Genomic DNA, 11,083 nt, shown 5'->3' with positions numbered 1-11,083 from the left:
TTCTTCATAGACTTGTTGATTACAAATGGGAATGATACTTCTATATCTCTGTTAGTGTGTATTACATCTGATACAACTTTTTTAACAAAGACGGCTGCTCATCCTTCTCTGAAAACGATCTTTGTTGTGCGGCGTAATGATGTCAGAGCTGTCAGCGTCACTTTACAGAGGCAGTGCTACAACTCAGCAGCCCATTGGGCAATCTGAATGATTGACATGGCTATCGACCCGTGAGAGCCAGGAGACTTGACGGACCGCCTCCAAATCCCCGCCAGCAATCCCATTCGCTAACTATGAGGAAGTGAACGAACTGTGAGGAATTTCAAAGGTCGAAGCCTTTTCACATTAAAATCCCTCCGCTGAAGTCACACAGCGGGGAAACAGGCCGTTTAACAACTAAATGTGATTAGTAGCCTTTGTGCTAGCAAGCGGAAGTGGATTTATGGATCAAAGTTGTAGCTATCGTGACAAAACATCGAAGGTAAGACTTAATTTATATATGTGGCGACCCTGTTTGATACAAACTTTTCTTTGCTCTTCGGTGGCTGCTTGTTCGACGACGGTTGGTCGTCAACTTGAGTGATAAGAAACACACTGTTGGAACCTGTTGAGTCTGGGCTTTGCTTTGAGATGTAGCATGTGGTGTTAGCATGAAATATCACGACTGTCGTGGACATACTGGACATGTGCGGTTATCGTGTTTATGCGGTAGGCTGATTTAGTTGCTTGGTGTTTTAATTGTGTTTTGTTTAGGTGAAAATGGTTGATATTGACATGTAGCGGATTTCTCCCCGGTCTGCACATATGCTATATAGCCATATTGCTTTATGTTGAGCATAATTTTTATGTGATTTGTTTCAACTGGGTCGGAACTAAAACCAACTTCGGACCGGTAGATATTTTATGGAAATGGTTTTAAAAAGTGGAACAGTGTGATATGTCTAATGTGGGACGGTTCTAAGAGTTACTTCATTCCGGGGAAAGTGTGTGGAAGAACATGATTTGTGCAATAACGGTTATTTACCGTTTTTTTATATTATATATTTTTTTTAAATATATAAAGGGCAAGTACAAATTATAAATTTAATAATTCTTTAATGTTAAAATGTTTTAGGGTTTTCGTGGTTGTATGTATGTGTGCATTAAGGAAGCACCCTTGCCAGGGATAATGTTGTAGAGATTGTAGCATTGAATTTCAAAAACACTTCATAGCAGTTTAATAAAATAATTCCTATAGCTTAATTCTATGCGTATTAACGGTTCATTCAATTGAGCATTTATTCATTCTTTATCCATAACACAGTGTACGGTTTACTCGAGTTTCACTGACCTGAGAAGTTATGTACTACATGAACAAAGGATATTTAGGCCTTTGAACAGATATGGGACGGAACTTTCCCACATTGTATTGGCCTCATACTGCAAAAGAAAATTACACATTAGGTGATCTTACTGATCATTTTCCATCAATTGCCGGATCTGATGCTATAACCAGCCTCAACTCTTCTTGGAAGGCTTGCTTAAAAAATGTTGGTACGTGGCTGCACATGCAGATGGGGCCCCATTCAGCCTTAAGATCAAGTGGACATTGTCGTTAGTAATAAGGAATTGACGTTCTCAATGGCTGTGACCCAAACTCAGGGTCTACAAGCAGCTCAGAAACTCTCTCAATTCAATAGGCTATTATCCCACAGTGCAGCCTCATTATTCTCCAACTTCCAAATCCGCTTTAGGCACATTTATCGATCATGCTGAACCACCACTGACTCATACTGACTGATGTTTTGCATCTGATAACTTCAGGTGAGCTGTCCAATAACGATTGACTGACCCAGTTTACCTCTGCTGTAGCTCGAGCTCCGTGTTGTGCATCGTAAATGGGCTTTGTTCGCCAGGCAGATTGATCGATACGTCCCTCCGACTTCAGAGTGTCTGCGCCGCTTACAGATAGGCTGTTTGTTTGGCAGATGTGGAGGGAGAGAGAGAGACGATGTGAAGCAATTGCGTGACTATTTTGAGCGGAGGGAAGCCAGTCAATGTTCATATCACGAGGCGGCGGTTAGATGTAAGTGGCTTTTGTTTTGACAGGTGCACGTAAATAATATGTGATGAAATGACTGTATAATCAGAAGACACAGTCCTGTTTCATAGTGGGAATATCGACGGTGCTGAAGGGGGGTGGAGCTGCTGATGGAGGTCAGATGGAGGTCAGATGGCCTGCGGCAGAGTCAGAGGAAAAACATTCCACTGTCGCAAAGTGACAGTCAAAATAATATGTATTTTACTTAGTAAGTTATCGTTGAAGTGTGATTGGTGAATATGTCGCCTGAAGTAATCACAGTGATCATCACAGTTGTTTTTACTAATGTCATAAGATATGATCTCACTATGGAACATTCCCCGATGTTCCTGATGATGTCACAGTTTGTGTGACATTGTCCATTGTCATCATTTATGATCTCAATGCAACACTGCATGATGTTAAATTCTGCCAACGCAGTCCATGACACAATTATGACATCATATAGAACCCTCTGTCACTTGGATGGCTGCGTAGAGTTTATATAGATTCTTTTTCTTCTCTACGTGATTTTCTTGACAACTGGTACGGTCGTTTGTCAACAAAATCGAGGGGCAGACAGGAAGAAAAGACATATACTTTAACGGTGCATATTATGAAAAAATCAAAGTAATCAAATTACCACAGACTAGTTGCCACAGTGGATTTTTCTAGGGGCCCTAGGACCCGATTTACCTTGCAGTTGGTAATGCATCATATTTTATGAGCTGATTTTTTATATCTGCATTCTAGAGTAGGACCATACCTACATTAAACTCCTCCAAGTGGGAAAAAAATATAAATTCTCACAGAAAGAAGGCTTGAGTAAAAAAGCCCACCAGGAATTTGCTTCACAGTAATTTCTCTCCTGCCAGTCAGTGGTGTGCAGCGTTTGGCCACTAGATGGAGACATTGACTAAAGAAAGAAGCTCCCCAAATAAGCCGCGTATATGTTCTATCCTGTTATGACTTTATTTATTCCACGGCTATCTCAACAACATGCAAACATCCTCCCCATGGAATAAAAACATGTGACTACTTAAGGCTTAAAATGTTAATATCGATTTACTCCAAAAAATTGAGCTGTTCAAACTGAACCAGTGAATTAATGTGAAACACAACAGTGAGACACTTCACCTTTCGAATGCTCCTTTCTCTTTCTCATAAGCGGCTCTAAGGATCAACTGTGTCCATTATTTACCTTGAAAAACTCTAATTGAAACGCAGTGGCCACATTTACCACACATATTTAAGCTTTGTATTACATTTTTTATATCAAACTACATGCACACCACTCGCATATGAAATCTGTGTTTGTAGTATTGCCTCTTGGCCACAAGATGGTGCTCACAAGTCGCGATAAAGAGGAAACCGCCACAGCCTCAGGCTTTGAGACCTCTGTCCTATTTCAGTGCATTAGTAGATAATAAACGTGTAATAATACAAGGCCTCAGAGATCAATACACTAAACGGCTGCTTTTAATACGATAAATAGGAATGTTTCTCTCAGAAGACAAGCTCTTTTCACTTAGAATGGTCACGTCTGAATCCTGCCTGTAATGAGAGTTTGGTTAATGAATAGAAGGAATACTTGTAATTGTAATTAAAAAAAGAAATAAGAGTGTATGTTTACCTAAAGCTTTTGACCCAAACAAACTATAGATTCACTACCAGCAAGTTTTGGCCCAAGTGTAAACGAGAGTACAGCATTACTGAGAAGAGAGTGTGAATGTACATGTACATGTGTAAGAAAGTGTTGTTAAAGCAGGGACGAGGGCACCGGTTGGGATTTTAAGGGGTCTATATTTAAACTCCCTGGTCTCGGGTTTCTGCAGCTGTCGCCAAGTTTAAGTTCAGTACCTTGAGCCTTTCTCAATCATGCTCTTGGGTCATGTCGTTATAAACCTGACAAAGTCAGAGGCAGAGAGAGAGAGAGAGAGAGAGAGAGTGAAGCAGACAATCTCGCCTGTGTCCTCAGGTCCGATCTCTCGAAGCTCCGGAAAGTCAAAACTAACCAGTGATCGGTTCATCCTGTGGGAAACTTCAGACCTCTTGCACAATGACATGTCGAAAACGTCTTGTCGGCATCTGCAGCTCAAATACCACTTCCTTCCTTAGTTACTGTGAAGTTATTCTTTACCCACGTCTAAGTGTCGTGAACTAAACGTGCCTAATTATCTGCTCATCATCCTTCTCTCACTCACTGACACTCCAACATACCTACATGACTTTATAATGCATCACACTTTATCATAACGTTACTGCACTTTCTCTAAATTACTTCCTCTTTTTGATCACACAATATAACATGGGCAAGAAATCAAGGATTTGTAAACTAAATATGTTTTGTATTGATTTATTACAATGAATAATCTATTTGATCCATCTGCCCTCTAGTTAATTTATCTTTACATTAGAATCTATATTTTACAAGCAGCCCTCGGGTTACTCAAACATATCTGAATGTTTGTCATTTATTTATTTATCGTAATTTATTTTAACTATGGTACAAAACACAGCTTGTGGAAGAGAAACCAATGACATTGTGGCGGTAACACATTTAGCCCAGTTTTGATAGTTTTGTAAATGTTTTGTGTAGATATTGGATTATTAAAAGAGAGATGGCAGAGTGAGTTAATGCTCGAGTTTTTAAGCTACAATTTGGAAAACTGCAAATGCCTAAGAGCTTAATGGCAACCACAAACGGATCAGAAGTGATAGTGTGTTGAAGAAAATCGTGGTTTTTAGTTTTGTCTCAGGAGCAGGAAGTGAAAACTTTTAAATTAAAAACCAATAGCATTTTAATTCTGTATAAAAGCATTACAAAAATGTATTTACCGTGGTGAGAAAATGAGCTATAGATTTGAGAGCTTTTAAAGATATCGTTTGAATTTAAACAATTTCAATTTCATTGATGGAATACTTCCATCCATTTGTGTCTTTGTCCGTTTCTGTCTTTTATCATTTTAAAAATAATGTCTTATCCAGCTACATTGTGTACATTTAATTATTTTGGCAAAACTTACTTAATAGAAAGTAATAATACAATATGACTTACAATATCTTCATATCTGTACATGAACGAGTGTGATGAATGTAACTATTAAATCTTTGGGGCAGATTTCAGAGAGGATCTCCGAGAACTGCGGGAACTGGCAACCTGATTGAAGACGTGGGCAATGGGATGATGAGAAGGGGCTCTTCTTCTTCTTCTTCTTCTTCTTCTTCTTCTTCTTCTCTGCTACTGCTTTGATGAGTGAGTGACTTCTAAAGCTTTTCCAACTGTACTGTAAATGCAGCTTTAATAAACACTTTAAGATGCACATAATTATAGATACGACATTTGATAAACATGCTTCCCATACGAAAAAAGATCCTTCTAATTTAGCACCTCAGCCTTTACTTTTGTAAGCAGTAAAAACAGCATTCATTATCTAGATAGATAGATAGATAGATAGATGTGTTGTCCGCTGAAGTAGCGCCTACTGTGCAGTGGCAGTTCCTAACAGAGCTTAGTTGGCATACCAGAGCCAGTGGCACGTTGGTGTAGCTGTAACTCAGAGAGAGCCTGGTAATTACCACCGGCCGCTGACACCATGCCGCAAATGCACCAGGCAGCAGTGAGGGCACCAGCGGAGCATTTCCTCCCTCCCTCTGCTGCCAGGATGATCTGATGATCAGCCATGGCATATATATGGGTTTGGTGTGGGAGGAGAAAAAAAAGAAAGTGTCTTTATTGTCTCTCTTACAGAAGCATTAATAAATATCGAGTTAGGATCTTTAATTTTCTCTCCCCACTTTGCTGTGGAACATCAAAAGCCCACACGTCTCTCTGCCCCTCATCTTGGACACACTCGACTGGGCTGTAAGCACTCAAACGGGGAGTCGTGGAGGCCTTCTCTCAGGAGCGGCCCACTGGAAAACACACTGCCGGGCCGGAATGGGAAGTTTATTTTTCTTGGTGCATGCATATCTGAGGGATGTGGGACGACTCGGCTGCACAGAGGGCTGCAGGAGCACTCCGGTTACTGCACAGAAGAGTTCATCATTGCAGAGCCCCTCCTCCCCTCCTCCTCCCCCTCCTCCTCCTCTTTCATTGTAAATATCAGCTCATCCCCATTCCTAATTTTTAATTCCTCACTCATTGTAATTTTGGGCCTCTTTTTCTCCCTTCCTCTCTCCGTCTCCGTTGCTCTATCATCTGCAGGCTAAAATAGGCCCAGCAGCTTTTCTCTGGGCCTTTGTCCCTGCTCAGGGAGACGTTTGGCACACAGAGGATCGTGTTACAACTTTCATTTCCTGAATGTTTTTCTTTTTCTTTCTGTTTTTTGTCTGCATGGAACCAAGGAAGGGTATTTTATCCTGCTCTGCAGTATGAGGATGAGGGGGCGAGGGGAGTGAGATGGCAGCTCAGGTTCAGGCTGCTGTCACTCCAACGTTGGCAAACAAATAAAGTGAAAACTGCTCAAGGTCCTGGTGGAGTGGAGCTGCGGTGTGGTTCGGGCGCAGCGGGGGTGTGTGGATCATGTGTGTGTGAAATAGGGGTGGAACTGGTTACTTGAGCTATTTCTGAGCCCCAGGATAGGTGAGGTGATGCCTCTCGGGAGTGTGAGATAGATTTTATTATCCCATATCCCATACCACTTCCTCTTGTTGTGTCTGCCACCCTTGTCCCTCCTCTCAAAAAAAACCCCTTGAGCCTGGAGCAATGTGTCTGTGTTCAGAACCAGGGATCTGTTTTAGCTGGATGAGGAAGCAGAACAACGAGCATCACAGTTAATCAGCAGATTGATCAATTATTAATTCTGATATGAAACAGAGCCCGTGATATGATATTAAACCCAATCGTTGTGGCTCTGGATATGTCTGCTTCCTTTAAAAGTCCCATCAAGGCATATTTATTGTCAGCCAATTGTGACTTTATATATACTTTCCTCAAGACAGTAAAATTACTTTAAAGGATAGATCTGGTGTTGTTTTATAGTTTGCTTATTGTCACTGAACCCCAATCGAAGACAAAAACCAACAATGATCTGCCTCTTTTCGACTTTACCTGCGTCAATAGTCCCAAGTTCATTTGTTCCCAATGTGAGTGTTGTTTTGCACTACTTTTGTCAACTGTAGTTCTTAAAAAATGTTACTCAAACAGAAGTAAACAGAGCAGCTGATTATCGGTGATTATCGACAGGACAGTTTAAGGGGAGTTGACTCAAAATAAGCCACAGAGCCCATATTCATGTAGGAACATGTCGCCCAGAGCAGTGGTCAGAACAACAGAGCTCTGTGGCACCAGGAGATGAGGATACACCAGGCTCAGGACACACAGTCAACACTTGTCTGTAGGAGAGATTTGTTTTCAGTTCCTCGTGGCATTTGTCGGCAAAAAGTAAAATATAGGACATCGCTGGATTCCTTCTTAAAGTCTTGCCAACTGACTTCACTACAACCACAGCACGTACTGTACAGAGCGGCGTTTTGAGGAGTATCGGCAAACCAAGAGTTACGCAGATATTTACAGTCAGTCGTCCAAGAAAAAAAGCAGTTTATGTCCGGCCGCCTTATTTGCTGTCCGGTTTTCTGGGGGTTTTTTGCATTCAGAAATGAACCCTTAAACCCTTTTAAAGTGGTAAAGATAAAACTACTAAGATAAGGCCACAGAGCTGCATTACAGCTTACACACTGTCCTGCTGCTGTAAATTCACACTATTGTACGACAGCTACAACAAATGAATGATTTGTATTGCACTACAGTGCCAGAAAATTATAGAGCATTGAGGAAAAAAAAGAAACAGGTTTGTCATTTACACCTTTAGCCACAAACATGATGGGAACACCAGAAAGCGCTGAGGGACCAGTATATTGTTGGTTTTCTTTCAAATGGATTTGTAAATAATAAGAGCTATATAGAATAAAACCAGCCATAACTAACAGAAACTCAAAAATAAATAAATATGGTTAAACGATTAATTCAGAGTTTAGCTTTTTAATTTTTCCTGGACAGGATATTCATAAGTGTGATAGTAAACTAATAATTCTATGGCATTGTACTGGCTACAGCTGCCACTGCCCTGCTGCTTTAAGGTCCTTTTTTTTCTTTGTCTTTCCTTCATAAAGCCTCCATATATCCTGTCACTCGTGTGGAGACATATTTGCACCGAATGTGCTGTAGATGCCATGTGGAGCTGGTTTAATTTGGCTTCAAAGGGCTGAAACGAACATTTCCAAAATCTGTTAAATCCTCCCAAAAGTACTCCGAAAACAACCCCAGACTGAAGTCACCCTCCTGATCAAAAACATGAGACTAATGCCACTATCACCTTTCTCTCCGAGCTCCAGAAATATAGAGATATCTGATTCTCGGCAACCAGAGCTGGGTTTTGACTCAGGAAGAGTTTGTTATATGAGCTTGTGCCTTCTGGCCACTTTTTTCTTTTATACAAGTCCTCCTCGTAGACATTACACACAAGTCTTATCTTGTCCTCTGTCTCCTCCTCTTGTAACGCATTAGAAATTTCCCCCCCTTTCATCGGGTAATGTATATGACGCTGTCCTTTACTTGACACAGAACATGCCATTTAACACCTTAATACTGAGGGTTATTCTGCAGAGTCTCCTCCTCCTCGTGTCTGACTCCAGCGTCAGACATCACTCATCCGGCTGGATGAAAGAGATAAATATTTCTTTCAGCTCTGTCACATATGAGCTTCCTGAATGGCTTCCTACTTCTGTGAGGGGGAAGATATTCGTTGGTTCCCAGCTCCTGCGACAGTTTAATGAACTTTTTTTTTTTAAAAGCAGAGTCGTGAAATCTATCTGATCTTTAAATCTTATGTCATAGAAATAAAGCAGACGGCTGCTACTTCCATCAAGGGAATGTTTTGTACGTATTACTTTCCTTTTTTATTATTTTCTCAGACACAGGCACACGCACACGCACACGCACACACACACACACACACACACACACACACACACACACACCACACACACCACACACACTCGGCCTGCATCTGCCTCTGGGTATGGCCAGGCAGGAACATTGTCAGATCCATGCATCATTGGTAAGAAAATCTCTCAACCCCAGCCTCCCACACCACCACCCCCACCCTTTCTGAGGCAGACCTGAAAAGATCCTTTTGTGCCTCATCACCCGCCAGCCCCCTCCTTCCTCCTCTCCTCACACACCCCTCATACAGCTAGTGGTTATGGATACCTGGGACTGTCTAACACCGGGACCTCCATGTGCGGTAAAGCTACCTGCAGGCAACCAGACCGTCAAAAGACGCTGAGGCCGTGCTACTCTAACTAAAGGTTTCTCAGCTTTGGATTTAGTCCGTTCAGGAGATGTACGCTGACCCCGCTGCCAGAGAAAACACTAACCGAGCTCAGGCACACGGCTCGGGCTCATGCAGGCTTCTCCCCGTGTTTATTTGCTCACGTCAGGGCCCTTCCTGCTGTTGATTTAGAGCCACTGCCACTTACACCTATGACAAATGAAATACCCTTTTGATGACTCGCCCTCTGTTTGCCATCAGCAGCTGTTGTTACTGGCAACGGCCTGCTTTAGGCTGACGTTACCTCCAGCTTTTGTCCTCTAGTCCATAGGCAGGAGCAGAGCCTCCCACTTGCACTTGTTGCATGGCAGATGAGAGGAAGAGACACGCGTACAGCTGATGCGGCAGATAGATTTATGTATGCAGACTTGGGTCCTCTGGATTCGAAAGACAGGGCTTTGATCGTGATTAAAAACCGCTGTCAAAGTTTCCGTGCTGGATTGATTTTAGTCTCTTGCACATCCTGAAGGTGACTGAGAGCCCATGTAATCCTCGCTGTGTCTGTACCCTTCTGGACATGCTGTCATTAGATTAACAGGAATGAGGAGTCACTTTGGTGGCTTTGTGATCACCTGTTTGTTAATTTGTGATAATTTAGCCACACCGTGTGCCAAGAGTGTGCGGCACCTGCTGTGGTCCGAATTACATATGCTCCACGGCACCTCTGCGCTCTGCTGACCTCTGCCGAGTGTGACATTGAGCAATACTGTGGGATCGTTTTGAGTTGTGGGCTATTATAATGGATATTCGTGTTGTAAAATCCTACCATTGTTTTTTCAGTGGATCAAATTGTCCTGCGCATCAGGTCACAATGCAATTTTTTCTGTAAACTAATTCTGCAAAGTTCTTAATTTCATGCATTCAAACATACAACTGGTCATATAATATAAAGTGGGACTTTATATTATATGACCAGTAGTATGAAAAAAAAATTTAACAATTATCTTCAATGTTTTAAATATTATGCCAGAAATTGTATTGTAAGTATGCATTTATCTCATTTGGTTAGCATTTTGTTATTCCATTCTTAATGAATCTGCTTGAATATAAACTGCATGTATTCTCATCCGTGAGTACAGTAACTAAGTACATACCAAGCACCAAACGTAAAGGTTCCCCCCAATTTTGTATTATTATCTCAAGCGTCTTAATCGTGTGAGTGATGAATACCTTATTTTCTGCTTACAAAAGAAAATGTTTTGTTTTTTCAACAATAATTGTGTATTTGTGTTTTTTGCTCTTGTCGCTGGTTTGAAGTGATGAGGCTCAGATGGAAAAATGTGTGCTTTATATTGTACTGTTTTGTCATTTTGTTTTTCTTTCAAATTCAAATTCAAATTGAGATGTTTGCTCATATTTGCAGTCACAGTTCGGATTAAGCAAATTAGCAGAGTTTATGAGTGTTAAATGATTATTGGGTAAAACTCTCTTTTCAAGATTTCAAACGTATGTTATCAGAGGATTTGAATTCAATGTTGTGCTATTTACATTATATGCCACTTCACATCTCTGCTCCACCACATTTATCTAATGGTTACTTTGCAGATTTCAAAACAAAACAAAGGATCAGTAGTTATATGGATCCGTTATCTTGATTCAACAACACATTAGCACATAAAATAGCCTGCAAAATAAAATTGACTTCATTTTCCCAACTACAACATTAAAGGCCTTAATGCATCTGTCACAA

The 11,083-nt window shown here is 41.1% G+C and overlaps 1 protein-coding gene across 3 annotated transcripts in view; it reads left to right on the top strand.

The window, feature by feature from the left end:
* The first annotated feature begins 351 nt into the window (after positions 1–351).
* mnat1 (MNAT1 component of CDK activating kinase) overlaps positions 352–11,083 on the top strand; it is a 58,542-nt gene continuing 47,810 nt past the window's right edge. The window contains exons 1-2 of one of the 3 annotated variants that reach the window (XM_047337550.1): positions 355–481; positions 5,180–5,315. The gene's annotated coding sequence lies outside the window, so the exon portion shown is untranslated. Of the gene's footprint in view, positions 482–587; positions 709–5,179; positions 5,316–11,083 lie in introns of those variants that run through there. The other 2 variants (XM_047337552.1, XM_047337551.1) reach the window with 2 other exon arrangements.

This window comes from Scophthalmus maximus, chromosome 15 (genome assembly GCF_022379125.1).
Source record: "Scophthalmus maximus strain ysfricsl-2021 chromosome 15, ASM2237912v1, whole genome shotgun sequence".
NCBI lineage: Eukaryota > Metazoa > Chordata > Actinopteri > Pleuronectiformes > Scophthalmidae > Scophthalmus > Scophthalmus maximus.
This window is presented reverse-complemented; position numbering and strand designations above follow the sequence as displayed.